The 16,198-nt window shown below is 48.3% G+C and overlaps 1 long non-coding RNA gene across 1 annotated transcript; it reads left to right on the top strand.

Annotated features, from left to right (window-relative positions):
- The first annotated feature begins 3,430 nt into the window (after positions 1–3,430).
- Positions 3,431–6,452, top strand: LOC134928905 (uncharacterized). Its single transcript, XR_010178114.1, has 3 exons — positions 3,431–3,550; positions 4,377–4,511; positions 6,215–6,452. It is a non-coding gene; the product is annotated as an uncharacterized LOC134928905 (long non-coding RNA).
- The last annotated feature ends 9,746 nt before the right edge of the window (positions 6,453–16,198 follow it).

The raw sequence follows: 16,198 nt of genomic DNA, 5'->3' as shown, positions 1-16,198 counted from the left end.
GCTGCGGCCCAGGAATATTGATCAATTTGACCTCACACTTGGATGGCCAAACCTGACATGGACCAGTAAAACAGCCCCATGGGGTTTCTGGAGGATCCATGGGGCCAATTCAGACCGGATCGCTCGCTAGCTGTTTTTTGCAGTCCTGAGTTCACATAGTCGCTGCCCACCGGGGAGTGTATTTTAGCTGTGTAAGTGTGCGATTGCATGTGTAGCCGAGCGGTACAAAAAGATTTTGTGCAGTTTCTGAGTAGCTGCTGCGATCACCTCAACCTATCTGGGATCGAAATTCACGTCAGAAACCCACCCTGCAAACGCTTGGGAACGCCTGCGTTTTCCCAACCACTCCCAGAAAATGGTCCGTTGACACCCACAAATGCCTTCTTCCTGTCAATCTCCTAGCGATCGCCCATGCGAATGGATTCTTTGCACAAACCCATCGCAGAGCAATGAACCTCTTTGTACCTGTGCGATGTGCCTGCACATTGCGGTGCATGCGCAGTTCTGACCTGATGGCAGCTCTGCAAAAAACGCTAGCAAACGATCAGATCTGAATTAGGCCCTATAAACACTGCGTTATGCGCACATTAAGTGGTATAAATGAAAATGTATGGAACATGAGTAGTTAACATGAATTAAAAACAAATCATCACATTATAATGAAGTCCAGTAAACATGACACAATGGGAGTTGTAGTGCACCAAGGTCCTACTAGACAGATCCGCACATGACATTCCACCATGCACTGGGCTCAGCCACCAAGCAACCCTGGAACTTGTTATAAAATGTTGCCAAGTATGACAGTCACATATCAAAGTAAACTCTAAGTGTATCTACTATATAAAAGCAGCACAGAGTATATCAGGAGACAGCATAACTCCGGAATTGCTGGAGCAATGTACTCAAAACTTGGTACACATATGCCTTACAATCTGGGAACAAACACTGTGGGAGGTAGACATCCCTAGCACTCCTAGGGCTGGGACAGCAGCACAGAGTATGTCAGCAGACAGCATAACTGTGGAAGGTCTGGAGCAATTTACACCAAACTTGGTACACATCTGATTTACAATCTGCAAACAAACTCTGTGGAGGTTAGACACCCCTAGGGGTGGGACAGCAGCACAGAGTATGTCAGGAGACAGCATAACTCCTGAATGCCTGGACCAATTTACAACAAACTTGGTTCACATATGACTTGCAAGCTGGGAACAAACACTGTGGGGGTAAGACACCCCTAGCACCCCTAGGTGTGAGGCAGCAGCACAGAGTTTTTCAGCAGTCAGCATAACTCTGGAATGCCTGGAGCAATTTACACCAAACTTGCTACACATATGACTTACACTCTGGGAACAAACACTGTGGGGGTAACATACCACTAGCACCCCTATGGGTAGGCCAGCAGCACGCTCTATATCAGTACATGCATGATATCTCAGTGATGACAAGGCTGCATGTGACAGGGCCAGTGACATGATGTGAGGAGGGGAATGGAGGCAGCAGGAAGCCACAGACTGAGAGTTGTATAGTGGGAAGAGCAGGATCCCTTGGGGCACCAAAAAGGGGTGCGGCCACTACACAAAGTGCATCAGGGAAGCAAGATATGCCTATATACTAGATCTCCAATCAACGTAAATTAACAAACTATCATTCTAATTTACCATCCTCATCCCGTACCAAAATACGGGTATTCAGCTATCTACTATGTTATTTATACTGTGTGTTTAATATTTACATGTATTTTTTGTAAACAGACATTCTTAAAATCTGGGGCAACGCCGGGTACTCCAGCTAGTACTAAATCATCTGTCACAGTAGCATTATTCTGAGTATACTGGAAGTCTCGCAACAGAACATTTATAGATGGAGTTTAAGATCATACATGTTAACATTCAACAATATGCTATGTCGGCATGCCCTCTTATGGAGTCTATGTAAGTCATTAGCAAAACCAAATGCTCCGTCTACATACAGTACAGCGCAGGCACAAGGTCGTCATGCAATAAGTGATATGCCGGCCAGACTCTTATATCTAAGTTTCCTTTTGATGCTTGATCCAAATAATGTATCACTAACAATGACATTACTGTGAAGTGAAGGAGAGATGATTAGGATGGTCACCTGTAACACACATGCAATGTTTCTGTGACATGGAAAAACAATGGAAGAAATGTTATGGAGTCACCTTCATTGTTGTCCTAGTTGATAGGATAACCAGAAGAGTAGCTTTGGGTGGAGTGTCATGAGATGAAATGAAAACCAAAAAGATATGTACCCTCCAGGTTCCGTTCTCAGCAGTCCGGCTGTCGGTACAATGGTGCCACGTGGTGCCTCGTGGTGCCACATGGCACAGCCACGCTCACTGTCCACTCAACCTCTTTCCAACACGTCCAGCAGGTGTGAACAAGTTGAGTGAATATCATTACCTATTCCCTGTGAATGTCACCTTGCGGGCCCGCCTTACCGGTTTATATACGCTGGTATTGAATAATACATTTCTAGTACGCCAGCAAAAAAGACAACTCTTATTTCTTCTCCTCTTTATACGCTCATGGGTTACACAGGTTCTGTGGCTGATTAAACAAGGTGAAATGCAGACTTGAGGCCAGCCAGCCACAGAAACTGTATAATTTGTGAGTTTCCTGATTTAATGGGAGATAAAGAGCTTTATTTCCTTATAAAATATAAGCGGTGATTTAGTCTAGAAATTCCTGTCACTTATGTTTTCCCTTTACCTATATATTGAGGCACTTTACAATATTGCCTTATACTTCATTTTCTATACTTGTCTAATTTTTTTAAAACTAGAAACTCATGTATATCCAGTTGTAATTGATATAGAAAATGTATATGTAAGATAGCTGTAACTCTGTAGCTTTGCTGCTGGTTGCTGTGACATCACACCTATAGCCTGTGACATCACTAGCCCGTGACATCACAATGCTTCTTCCTGTAACATTCTATCTACAGCTGCTGACGTTTCCAGTTTCCATGCAGGAAGACAGTTAGGAGGAGGTGAGTCCTACATAGCAGGGTATGATGGAGGGGGTAAGGAAGACAGAGTGCAGTATAGTCAGCTGAAAGGCAAGACAAGATAGACAGAACAGGGAATACAGGTACAAGGACACATAAATAGGAGAAGCGCAGGAAGAAACGACATAATTAGGAATAAAAATGTAGCGTTACAGGAATAAAGAGGGCAGTATGGAGGATAAGCACACATACAGGGGATGCAGATAACCTGGGTCTCTATGAGGCAGGATCGTGGCTTTAGGATGAAAAAGTTAATAAAATAGATAAATGGGACATTGATAACTTTGAAAGTATCTTATTTGGTTTAAGGAAAATTGGGAAACTGGTTGACTCATGTACATTTTATTGTATTTAAACTAGTGCTATGCTTAATGATAGTCTTTTGTGGTTTATTAGATCATCTGGCAAAGAGATTTGCAGAGTGTCGGGTGACCGGCAAAGAGATCTGCAAAGTGTCAGTTGAAGACGACGGGAGGGGTCGCAGAGGTAGCAACAACTTGAGTATAACATGCAAGAGGTAAGTTACCATACTCTCTCTGCACATGTTACATCTGCCCCACCTGCAGTGTACATGGCTTTGTCCATTAGAGAACAAATTTGTTGCTGCGATCAGGTCTGAATTAGGCCCAGTGTATGATACTAACATGGTCCTAGCACTAGGGAAGATAAAACCTGGAGCAGATAACTTGGGTCTCTATGAGAAAGGATCTTGTGTTTTGGATAAAAAGTCAATAAAATAGATAAATTACAAATTAATAAAAATGAAAGAACGTAAAAAAATGTAGTCGTATAATTATACACATAGGTGGTCATTCCGAGTTGTTCGCTCTGTATTTTTCTTCGCATCGCATCGCATGCGCAATGTTCGCACTGCGACTGCACCAAGTAAATTTGTTATGCAGTTAGGTATTTTACTCACGGCAGTTTTTTTTCTTCATTCTGGTGATCGGAGTGTGATTGACAGGAAGTGGGTGTTTCTGGGCGGAAACTGGCCGTTTTATGGGTGTGTGTGAAAAAACGCTGCCGTTTCTGGGAAAAACGCGGGAGTGTCTGAAGAAACGGGGGAGTGTCTGGGCGAACGCTGGGAGTGTTTGTGACGTCAAACCAGGAACGAAATTGACTGAACTGATCGCAGTGGCAGAGTAAGTGTGGAGCTACTCAGAAACTGCTAAGAAGTGTCTATTCGCAATTCTGCTAATCTTTCATTCGCAATTTTACTATGCTAAGATTCACTCCCAGTAGGCGGCGGCTTAGCGTGTGCAAAGCTGCTAAAATCAGCTTGCGAGCGAACAACTCGGAATGACCACCATAGTATGTCTGACCAGGAAATTCTGTTTATTTAGATCATCATTTGGCAAAGTTCTGGCAAAGAGATTTGCAGAGTGTCGGGTGACCGGCAAAGAGATCTGCAAAGTATCAGTTGAAGACGACGGGAGGGGTCGCAAAGAAATTAATGACTGGAGAATAACATGCAGGAGGTAAGTTACCATACTTGTGTAATTGTGTGTGTGGTGGGGGTATTGAGAGCACAGTACAAAACATAGGGTCTATGGTGGGGGAGAGTGGACAATACAAAACATGCAGTAGGGGGCCACTTGGTACAGTACATACAGATGGTGTGGGGGCACAATACAAAAAGATAGAAATTGTGGCGTACTCTATAGGACATATAGGGGAAGGACATACACTTTTGGGGGCTGCGAGATGTAGTACATACTGTAATACAGAAAAACAGGAAGGGTGGGGAGAGCATGATACAGAACATACAGATCGGGGGAAGAACAATACAGATCGGGGGAGATAGTGAAATGGCTGACCTTTACAGTATATCGATAAACTGGGGGCAGGTGTACAAAGCCTGGGAGAGTGATAAAGTGGAGAGAGATAAACTAACAACCAATCAGCTCCTAGTTGTCATTTTTCAAGCACAGCCTGTAATATGGCAGTTAGAAGCTGATTGGCTGGTACTTTACCTCTCTCCACTTAACACTGCAGGGTTTAATACATCTCCCCCATAGAATAACCAAATGATGAAATGGTACAGAATGGTATAAATGATGTGAATTGGAGCTGTAACAAGTGACTGTTTCCCTATCTTTACATATAATAAAGTTGACATAGTCCTTTCCCTAGAGTCCTTGTCCTTACCGCTCAGGGGGCCTGATTCAGATGCGGACGCAGAACTGCTGTTGCACCAAGTGGCTCAATGCTTTTTCACTGTGCATGCGTGTAAGCTGCACTGCGCACAAAATGAAATCAAGATCACATAGAGCAGGCATGTCAAAACTGCGGCCCTCCAGCTGTTGTGAAACTACATATCCCAGCATGCCCTGACACCGTTTTGCCGTCAGAGAATGCTAAAGCTGTGTCAGGGCATGCTGGGATGTGTAGTTTCACAACAGCTGGAGGGCCGCAGTTTGGACATGCCTGACATAGAGCATCCCATTGCAAAGTGATTGACAGGAAGTCAGCATTTGAGGTGGTAACGGGGGTGGCTCACTGTATACAGGCGTGTCAGGTCCGTTCAAATGCCGTTCCATGTGCATGCATAAATTACCCATTGCGACCTGTGTTGCTGCTGGAGAGCCCCCTGTGTCTAGGAGACTTGCTCAGCCTACGACTGCTCAGACTCACGATGCAATTGTTAACGGCAAGATTGCAACAGCGATCGCTTCAACAACCACAACTGAATCAGGCCCACTATTACACCATTATATTTTACTATTTTATCACATTTAACAACTAAGGGGTCAGTTTAATTAGGTGCGAGTTTGACTTACAACAGCCGCACTTTCCGGTAGCCCCATAGGCTGAATCTGGCCATGAAGGGTGTGAGTTCGGATGCTGTTGAAACGTTGCAGCAATGGTAACTCGTACCTAATTGGATTGACCCCTAAATGTTAGCAATTTATAGCTTTTATTATTTACTGGTCAAATTTATTTTCTGAAGGTACCCACCAATTACTATAAGAGAGAACTTATCCCCCCAATGTGTGTATTGTATAAAAACAATGGGCCCTTTGGGATAATTGTCCTTATTTTAGGTATTTTCCATGTCCTCAGTAGTTAGAGTAACATATTTCCATAGAGAGATTTTTCTCTCTAGACAACCACACCACTGTTTGCAGTTTGTCTCTCTGCTTGTTCATCCACTAACAATGATTTTTCATCTCTTCTGCAGTGGGTGATCCCTGAATAGCTGCCCTGGGAGGAGAGCTGCGGACACATGCTACAAATATTGGGACATATGCATTACCTATTAGGAGATGCGGTAAAGATGCCGGCTGTCGGGTTTACGGCAGTCAGAATACTGACACTGGGATCCCGACAATCTACAGAATCCCGACGTTGTAACTCCGAATGGGCAAGGATACCAACGCCCGTATCCCCATGATCATAGGTTTAGGGCTTTGCAAAGGGGGCTAGGTTTAGGCATCAGGCATGGGGGGAGAAGGGGGTGGTTAGGCTACGGGGGAGGGAGGGTTAGGCTTAGGCGTCAGGCGGGGGGTTAGGTTTAGGCGTCAGGCGGAGGGAGGTTAGGGTTAGGCTGCAGGTGGGGGAAGGTTAGGGTTAGGCTGCAGGTGTGGGGAGGTTAGGGTTAGGCTGCAGATATGGTGGGTTAGGCACCCCCAGGGGAGGTTAGGCTGCGTGGGAGGAAGGGTTAGGCGGGAGGGTTAGGTTTAGGCGTTAGGCAGGGGGGGTTAAGTTTAGGCTGTGGGTGGAGGGAGCTTAGGGTTAGGCACCCCTGGGGGTGGTTAGGCTGCGGGGGAGGGAGGGTTAGGTTTAGGCATCAGGTGAGGGGGTTAAGTTTAGGCTGTGGGTGGGTGGAGGTTAGGGTTAGACTGCAGGTAGAGTGGGTTAGGGTTAGGCACCCCTGGCGGTGGTTAGGCTGTGGTGAGGGAGGGTTAGGTTTAGGAATCAGGGACGGAGGAGGGGTGGTTAGGCTGCGGGAAAGGGAGGGTTAGGTTTAGGCAGCAGGGACGGAGGTTAGGATTAGGTACCTCCGCTGGAGGGATAGGCACAAAGGGGGAGGTTAGGGTTAGACTGCGTACAGGTAGGGTTAGGGGGGTGGGGAGAGGGTTAGGCATCAGGCTGAGGGGTTAGGGTTAGGCAGCTGGTGGGGGAGGATAGGGTTAGTGTTAGGAACCCACAGAGGTGGTTAGGATGCGGGCAGAGCCATCTTAACATCAGTGTAGGCCCCTGGGCACAGTAATGCACTGGGCCCCCTATCCATCCTCCAGAGGTAGGGATTTGGGGTGCTATTAGCGGCGGTAGGGGGTGTTCTATCTTCCACGTACATGTAGGACCTGGAGCAGTAATTTCTGCTAATTACTCCTTTACTGCACAGATGGGACTAAACTGTACAAGGGGCCATTGGGCTGAATGAAGAAGCCCAGGTACATGACTTCCAAGGTGGTAGTGGGTGTTTAATACGTAGGGGTTGGGTGTATAGTGGAGTGGGCTTAATATTCATCATTTACCGGTGGGAGGGCAGCTTGCTTGACTGCAGATATCTCAAGTTCCTGGAAATAGATTTCTTAGCTTTGGATAAAACACTAGAGAGTCCCACCTTGCAGGAGATACTGGGGACCTGGGGATCAGAGTTCAGGAGTCAGAGCAATTCACCAACGAAAATATAAAACTCCATATTAGGCTTGTGGAGCAGGAGCAGGTACCGGCTGCTTGAAGGCTGATATCTCTGGTTCTGGACATAATAGAGACAAGCTATCAGTGTCCACCAAAAGGGAAGAGTCTCAGCTTTTAGAGCATACCATCAGAAAAACTCTGTCAGACAGAACCTGGCTTGGATGGGGACCACTGCTTTCAAGTCGAATATCTCTGGTTTCCCAGGGCCGATTTTCAAAAATCTGGTACCCCTGGAAAGAGGAGACCCTCAGCTATCAGCATAGGGCCCTTATGCTCCTGGGGCCCTTGGGCAAGAGCCCACTGAGCCCATACGAAAAGACGGCCCTGGATGCGGGGGAGGGAGGGTTAGGTTAAGGCATCAGGTGGGGAGATTAGGTTTAGGCATCAGGCGGGGGGTAGTTTTAGGCTGTTGGTGGAGGTAGGTTAGGGTTAGGCAGCGGGGATGGTTGGTTAGGTTTAGGCACCCCTGGGGGTGATTAGGCTGTGGAGAAGGGAGGATTAGGTTTAGGCATCAGGCGGGGGGTTAGGTTTAGGCATCAGGCGGGGGGTTAGGATTAGGCTGCGGGTGGGGGGAAGTTAGGTTTAGGCTGCGGGTAGGGTGGGTTATGCACCCCCAGGGGTGGTTAGGCTGCAGGGAAGAGCGGGTTAGGTTTGGGCAGCAGGGACAGAGGTAAGGATTAGTCACCTCCATGGTAGGGTTAGTCACAAAGGGGGAAAGTTAGGGTTACACTGTGGACAGGCAGGGTTAGGGGTGTGGGGAGATGGGAGAACACCCCTTACTCACCCCTGTCGGTCTTTTCTGTACTGGGATCCCGGCATCGGTACGACAACCACCGGGATCCCATGCGCTGGGATAGCATACTGACCCCTCTATTAGTACACCTCTTAATGCCCAGAGGGAAGGGCGATCCTGAGGCCATGGTTCCCCAGAGGTTTCCCCCCAAGGGGGTTTTCCTCTCCTGAGTGCTGAAGGATGACTCTTCATGAGTCCAGAGGTGTAGCTTTTATGACATAATGAGTACCAATCTCATGCCCGTCCCTGCAATGTATAAGAAGTAAAATAATTGCTAATGCGATCCCTTTACTTCTGGGTTTAGACCCCGGCTGCTCTAGTTCACATGTGCAATCGTCAGACTGCGTATGTGAGAGCAGACAGTAATGCAGAGGGATCCAAAGGATCTTTCTCCTGGGAATTATTGCATAATGTAGCCCACAGGCTACTAAAGCCATTTAGAAATGGCATTAGCTGCCAGGCCAAGCTCAGAAATGCTTTGCATTCTGGAGCATGGTGAGTTTCACAGTTTACCATCTGCCGTAGAAACTTTTGGTGGCTGCTTTTGTGTTCAAAATAGGAGGAACGCAATAGATATCTCAAATATCCATTGCAGTCCCCAATACATACATTCAGGGGCTGCTTAATATTTGTGGGCAGCCCCCAAAACCGACTGTTTTTGGAGATGTTTCGCAAATATTAATTATTAAATATTCCACTTAATAAACGTTTTATATTTTAACATAAACTAAAAAATTTTTTGCATTTATTGACTGAGTCTCCCGTCTTTACTGAATGCTAATTTCACAGGGTCCGCAAATTATTACTGATATGACTGTTACTCTACTGTCCTGCTGGTGCTCCTGGCCTGCTGTATAGCAGCCAGACATGTATTTTATATGCAGCACTCTTGGGGAGATGTATCAAGCCTTGGAGAGAGATAAAGTGCAGGTGTTCAAAACCACCCAATCATCTTCTGTCACTTATCTAGCACAGTACATGAAATGATACCTGTATTTAGAACCTTCATTTGATTTGGGCAATTACTCAACTTTATCTCTCTCCACGGCTTGATACATCTCCCGGAAAATATAATGTCTTCCTTTCACTTAATTAACAAGTTCAATTAATTAATTGTCTTGGTACAGGGTAAGAAATTCACAGTATAAGATAATGTTATAAAGGCTTGTCAATATCTCCTGGTACATTTACATTGATTTATCATTCACATTTCTTCCATGCCAGACAGGGGCGGATTGGGAACGTAAAGTGGTCCTGGAAATATATGAAAAGTGGCCACATGTAGGTTGGAGTACTGTAAGTCAGCTATAAGCGGGGCCCAACACAAATTGGGCGTAAGCAAATTGTTAGTATTACTCACAGTGGTAGTAAGCAAGGCTAATGCAGCATGGTAGGCAGTCACAGCACCAGCAGTAAGATCGTGTCACAGGAGGTGGAGATCACACTGGTGGGTGGGGCATTGCACTTGTAGTCAGTCACATCACCTGCAGGAGAATCATGTCACAGGAGGTGAAGTTCACACCAGTAGGTGGCGCATTTCACTGGTAGGCAGCATACCTCCCAACTTTGTCCCATCGGAAAGAGGGCCACATGCGCGGCGAAGCCGCACGCGCTCCCGAAAAGGGGGTATGGCCTATGGAAAGGGGGGCGTGGTTTCGCGTGAGGACCCGCGATCGCGAGCCACGCCCCCATTTTTGTCACTAAGGGGGCATGCCCAGCGCTCTGTGAGTCGCTGTCATGCCCCCTCTCCCTCTGTCTGCACTGAATAGACGATGTGCGCATGCGCATAGCGTCTATTCACCGCTGCGCTGCTAAGCAGGGCAGCGAGAGACGGAGCCTCCCAACTGCCCCCACCGCGGGACAATGCAGCCCGCGGGTGGGACAGCGGGACAGTCCCCAAAAAACGGGACTGTCCCGCGAAAATCGGGACAGTTGGGAGGTATGAGGCAGTAACAACAGCACCAGCAGGAGGATCATGTCACAGAAGGTGGAGATCATGCCAGTAGGTGGTGCATTGCACTGGTAGGCAGTAACAACAGCACCAGCTGTAGGATCGTGTCACAGGAGGTGGAGATCACACCAATAGGTGGTGCATTGCACTGGTAGGCAGTAACAACAGCACCAGCTGTAGGATCGTGTCACAGGAGGTGGAGATCACACCAATAGGTGAGGCATTACACTGGTAGGCAGTCACAGTACCTATGGTAGCTACACCCCTATATATAATGCATGTAACTGCAGGGGCGGATTGGGACGCCGGGACACCGGACCAGATCCTGGTTGGCTGGTCCGGTTGTCCCCTTAGTGGCGTCTCGGCTCCGAACCGGCAGTGCTAAGTGAGAACCTCTGCGCATGCGCAGAAGCTCCGTAAAACCAACGTAACATGGCCGCCGGGGGAGCTGCTGCGCAGCCGCAGCAGCTCCCAGGGTAGACTAGTCAATGTTTGCAGAGCCCGGACCACGGCTTCTGAATAGCTGGCGGACGGCACCATTTTGAATTACCGCTGGCCAGCCTGTCACTCACAACTGTGCTGCCACACATCATGGCACCCTGTCCTGGCTGAATACTGTGATAAAGAAGCCGGTTGTCACGATCCGGGTATCTGGACGCCATTACTTACCCTTCAGATGCCTCCTAAGGCTGGCTCAGCGTTCCAGGACCGGATCCCGCTGTTCCTGAGTTTCCACATGCAGAATGTCAGAGTGGTGATTTCATCAGCCGCGGCCTCCGCTGTGCCCGCGTGGTTAAATGTGCGCTTGTCAGTCTGGCGTCTCCTGTCTCCTGTGGCCGGCGTTGCCATTACTGTTTCAATTCTCACATGGATTACAAACCAAACTTCCCTCCAAGTGTCTGCATGGGCGCAGCCATCTTGGATTTTGTCATCTGAGCATTTCCACCAATCTGCTGTCTGTATTGTTGATTTGCATAATTGCCTAGCCAACCCCTTCCTTGCTGCAGGTATAAGTAAGCTGTGCCTGAGCAAGGAAGGCGTCAGTGCTTTGGTTGTCTAACCTAGTTCCAGTTTGTCTCTCTCCTGTGGTTGTCTTCCAGGTTCCAGCTCCTGTCTCCAGACTTCTGCTATAGAGACCCGCACCAGCATTCCATCTGCGGTGTAGCCTGACTCTCCGATCCATTCTGGACTCACCTGTTTCCAGTTACAACAATCACCTGCTTCCAGCCCAGCTTCCAGCAGTGTACAGCTTCTCTTAAAGGGCCGGTGTCCTTTCTGCAGTTTACCACTCTCCACCGGTATTATTATTTCACCGCTCTCAAACTCCAAACTTCATCAATCACCTGCTTCCAGCCCAGCTTCCAGCAGTGTACAGCTTCTCTTAAAGGGCCGGTGTCCTTTCTGCAGTTTACCACTCTCCACCGGTATTATTATTTCACCGCTCTTAAACTCCAAACTTCATTATTATTTCATCGCTCTCAAGTTCGTTTATTATTTAACTGGTTCCAGCCAGTATCCACTCCGTACCAGCAACAGTCTGGTTCCAGCCAGTATCCACAGCAGCCGTTTTATCTTCAGCAACCCAGCCTTTCCTGGAACACCAGCTGGTACGATCCTGGGTTCTCTCCATTGCTACAGTCAGGTCTGGTAAGAACTTTCCAACTAGAAGATTATAAGAACTGTCTCACTCTACCAGTGCCTGTGGCCCTTGCCACCCTGTAGTACCCAGGAATTGTATTTATCCTCTGTTGACTTTTATGTTTCCTTTACTGCTGCTGTGTTACGGAGTTTGTCATAATAAACATCATTGACTTTTATCCTGGTTGTCGTGGTCACGCCTTCGGGCAGTTATTCTACATGTTACTTACATGTCTAGGGGTCTGATACAACCTCCTGTTATGATTCCCGTACTCCAGACCAGATGAGATCTTATGGCAGAGGTCTGAGTACTGGAAAGATATGCTGGTTACGGGAGCAGGAAAGCCTAGTAACCCCTGGCGCCCTAACTCCGTTGTCTCGCCCGTGTTATCAGAAATCCCCTGCGAGACTATGGTTGCTTGAGCCCATGGCAGCCGCGTTCGAAGGGCGGATTATGTCTGCCCAACCCCGATGCCCCCTCAGGTCTTAATGGGAGACAAAGGGAAATCCGAGACAGGGTGATAACAAGGGGCCCTCTGACTAAGCAACCAGACCAGGGGTTACAAGCTATCTAACTTAACCAAAAGTATGTGCGGACAAACCGCCAGGGAAAAGGACAACCAAAGATCCACTGATCCGTTACTCCTATCCAGCACCGCTGGATACCAGAGTGGACTAGTGGGAGCGGAATCCTCCGCAAAAGCTCCGGAACACAATAAAACTAAATAATAAATAGTAAGCGGTCAAGCCGCAACACACGGCTACGCCGCGACTCACGAACACCACTGGATGTTAAAGGTGCTCGGTAGGACTCCAGGAAAGATGACAAATTCCGAGTACTGGATCACTGAGGACAGGAACAACCGGATGGAGCAGGACTGGAAACTCTCTGTAACAGACACAGCAACAGGAAGCTAACACCGGCGTCTGTGAGAAGTCCTGAGAGTGCTTTTATTTAGAACCCCTCCAATCCGGATCCAGACAGGGTAATGTTAATTATGCCGTGCAGCTGCATGCTGCACGGCCAGGATGCAATTTGACCTGATTCATTAGACCTAGCAACGGGGAACGCGGTCCGACAGTGGCGTCCCCGTTGCTATGGTCAGAGCGGCTCCGTGCGCCCGGCGTCTAGCGTTGCTAGGGAGCCGGCGGCTGTCTGCCTGCGGCGTCCCTAGTTGCTAGGCGCCGGGCCGCACTGACGGGCGGACCCTCGGCGCCTAACACCTCCCAGGTTCCGTTACATCTCAGCCCCTACAACTGAGGCTGCCTCCCGTCAGCTCAGGCCCTCAGTTGTGACAGTAAGCACTGACCTAATGAATCCAGCCGGAGACCAGGATCAAGCGGCCAGGCCAATGCAAGAACTGGCAGCCCGACTTGAACATCAGGAGGCTGCACAGGGCCACATCATCCGCTGTCTCCAGGATCTCTCTACACGGCTGGATGGGATTCAAACGACCCTCCGTGGACCTGGCACGTCCGGTGCGTCCACTACAGTGACACCAGCTGTAACCCCACCCACCTTACCCATTTCCAGTCCACATCTTCATCTTCCAACGCCAGCAAAATTTGATGGATCTCCAAGGTTCTGCAGGGGATTTCTCAATCAATGTGAAATCCACTTTGAGCTTCTACCTGGCAATTTCTTCAGTGACCGTACCAAAATTGCCTATATCATCTCCCTTCTCAGTGGCTCAGCCCTTGACTGGGCATCACCTTTATGGGAGAAGTCTGATCCCCTGCTATCCTCCTATACTGACTTTGTAGCTACATTCAGGCGAATCTTCGACGAGCCAGGCCGGATAACATCTGCTTCATCTGAGATTCTCCGTTTACGCCAGGGAACACGTACTGTGGGACAGTATCTTATACAGTTTAAAATCCTGGCATCCGAACTGGCATGGAACGACGAGGCCCTGTATGCTGCATTCTGGCATGGCTTATCAGAACGCATCAAGGATGAGTTAGCTACCAGAGACTTGCCCTCTAAGTTGGATGAGCTAATTTCTCTTTGCACGAAGGTTGATCTACGTTTCAGAGAGAGAGCAACTGAGCGAGGAAGATCATCTACTCCTAAATCTTCTGCTCCTCCTCCTCGTCAACCATCTCCATCCAAGGATGAGCCTATGCAAATTAGTCGTTCTCGTCTATCTCCCGCTGAGCGCCGAAGACGTCTCTCTGAGACTCTCTGTCTCTACTGTGCAGCTCCGTCGCACACTATCAATGCCTGTCCCAAACGTCCGGGAAACTCCAGATCCTAGCTCGCCAAGGAGAGGGCCGGCTAGGAGTAATGATCTCCTCTCCATCTCCTCATGACTGTAACCTCCCAGTGTCGCTCCAAATTGCTCAACGTTACAGGAACGTCATTGCCCTCCTTGATTCCGGAGCAGCTGGGAATTTCATAACCGAAGCTTATGTTAAACGGTGGTCCCTACCCACCGAGAGACTGTCCTCGTCCATCTCTTTGACTGCCGTGGATGGCAGCAAGATTTTTGACGCAGTCATTTCCTTAAGGACTCTTCCAGTTCGTCTGAGAGTGGGAGTTCTTCATTCTGAGTATATTTCTTTTTTAGTGATTCCAAGAGCCACACATCCAGTGGTTTTAGGCCTTCCATGGCTCCGTCTCCACAACCCATCAATTGACTGGACGACTATGCAAATACTGGCATGGGGTCCCTCCTGTGCTGAGACTTGTTTAGCCAAAGTTCTTCCTGTTTGTTCTTCCTTCCCCAGGTCATCTGATGTTCCGCCTCCTCCATATCAAGACTTCACGGACGTGTTCAGTAAAGCCTCTGCTGATATCCTTCCTCCTCATAGAGAATGGGACTGCCCAATCGACCTCATTCCAGGGAAGGTTCCACCACGAGGCCGAACTTATCCGTTGTCTCTGCCTGAGACACACTCCATGGAAGAGTACATCAAAGAGAACCTGGCGAAGGGTTTCATCCGACCATCTTCTTCTCCAGCTGGCGCAGGCTTCTTCTTCGTTAAGAAGAAAGACGGTGGTCTGCGTCCGTGCATCGACTACAGAGGTCTGAACGACATTACCGTCAAGAACCGATACCCTTTACCCCTGATTACCGAGCTCTTTGATAGAGTTAGTGGTGCAACTATTTTCACAAAGCTGGACTTGAGGGGTGCTTACAATCTCATCCGAATCCGTGAGGGTGACGAGTGGAAGACCGCCTTTAACACCCGTGATGGACATTATGAGTACCTCGTCATGCCCTTCGGATTGAGCAATGCTCCAGCAGTCTTCCAGCACTTCGTGAATGAGATTTTCAGGGACATCTTGTACCGCCATGTCGTGGTTTATCTAGACGACATCCTCATCTTTGCTAATAATCTCGAAGATCATCGTTTCTGGGTAAAAGAGGTTCTTTCCCGTCTCCGTGTCAATCACCTCTATTGTAAATTGGAGAAGTGTGTGTTTGAAGTTAAAACCATTCCGTTTCTAGGTTACATTGTGTCCGGTTCCGGACTAGAGATGGATCCTGAGAAACTCCAAGCAATCCAGAATTGGCCTATACCCTTAAGCCTCAAAGGGGTCCAGAGGTTCTTAGGGTTCGCCAATTATTATAGAAAATTTATACGAGACTTTTCCACCATTGTGGCGCCTATCACTGCATTAACCAAGAAAGGTGCTAATCCGTCCAAGTGGTCCGAGGAAGCTACACAGGCCTTTCACCTTCTGAAGCAACGGTTCATCTCTGCACCAGTTCTGAAACAGCCCGACACCGACTCTCCTTTTATCTTAGAGGTAGATGCCTCCTCCGTTGGAGTAGGAGCAGTGTTATCCCAGAGGGCCAAAGATGGACATCTACATCCTTGCAGTTTCTTCTCCCGGAAGTTCTCCCCAGCTGAGCGCAACTATGCCATTGGCGATCAGGAGTTGCTAGCCATCAAGCTCGCTCTGGAGGAGTGGAGATACCTGTTGGAGGGAGCTTCCCACTCAATCACCATTCTTACCGACCACAAAAATCTTTTATATCTCAAAGGCGCACAATGTCTGAATCCTCGTCAGGCCAGATGGGCACTTTTCTTCTCTAGGTTTGACTTTAAACTCCAGTTCTGTCCGGGTTCTCAGAATCGTAAGGCCGATGCCCTTTCCCGCTCATGGGAGCAAGAAAATGAGTCCG

Source organism: Pseudophryne corroboree, chromosome 5 (assembly GCF_028390025.1).
Source record: "Pseudophryne corroboree isolate aPseCor3 chromosome 5, aPseCor3.hap2, whole genome shotgun sequence".
Lineage (NCBI taxonomy): Eukaryota > Metazoa > Chordata > Amphibia > Anura > Myobatrachidae > Pseudophryne > Pseudophryne corroboree.
The sequence above is the reverse complement of the archived record's forward strand: the minus strand, read 5'-3'. Positions and strand labels throughout refer to the sequence as shown.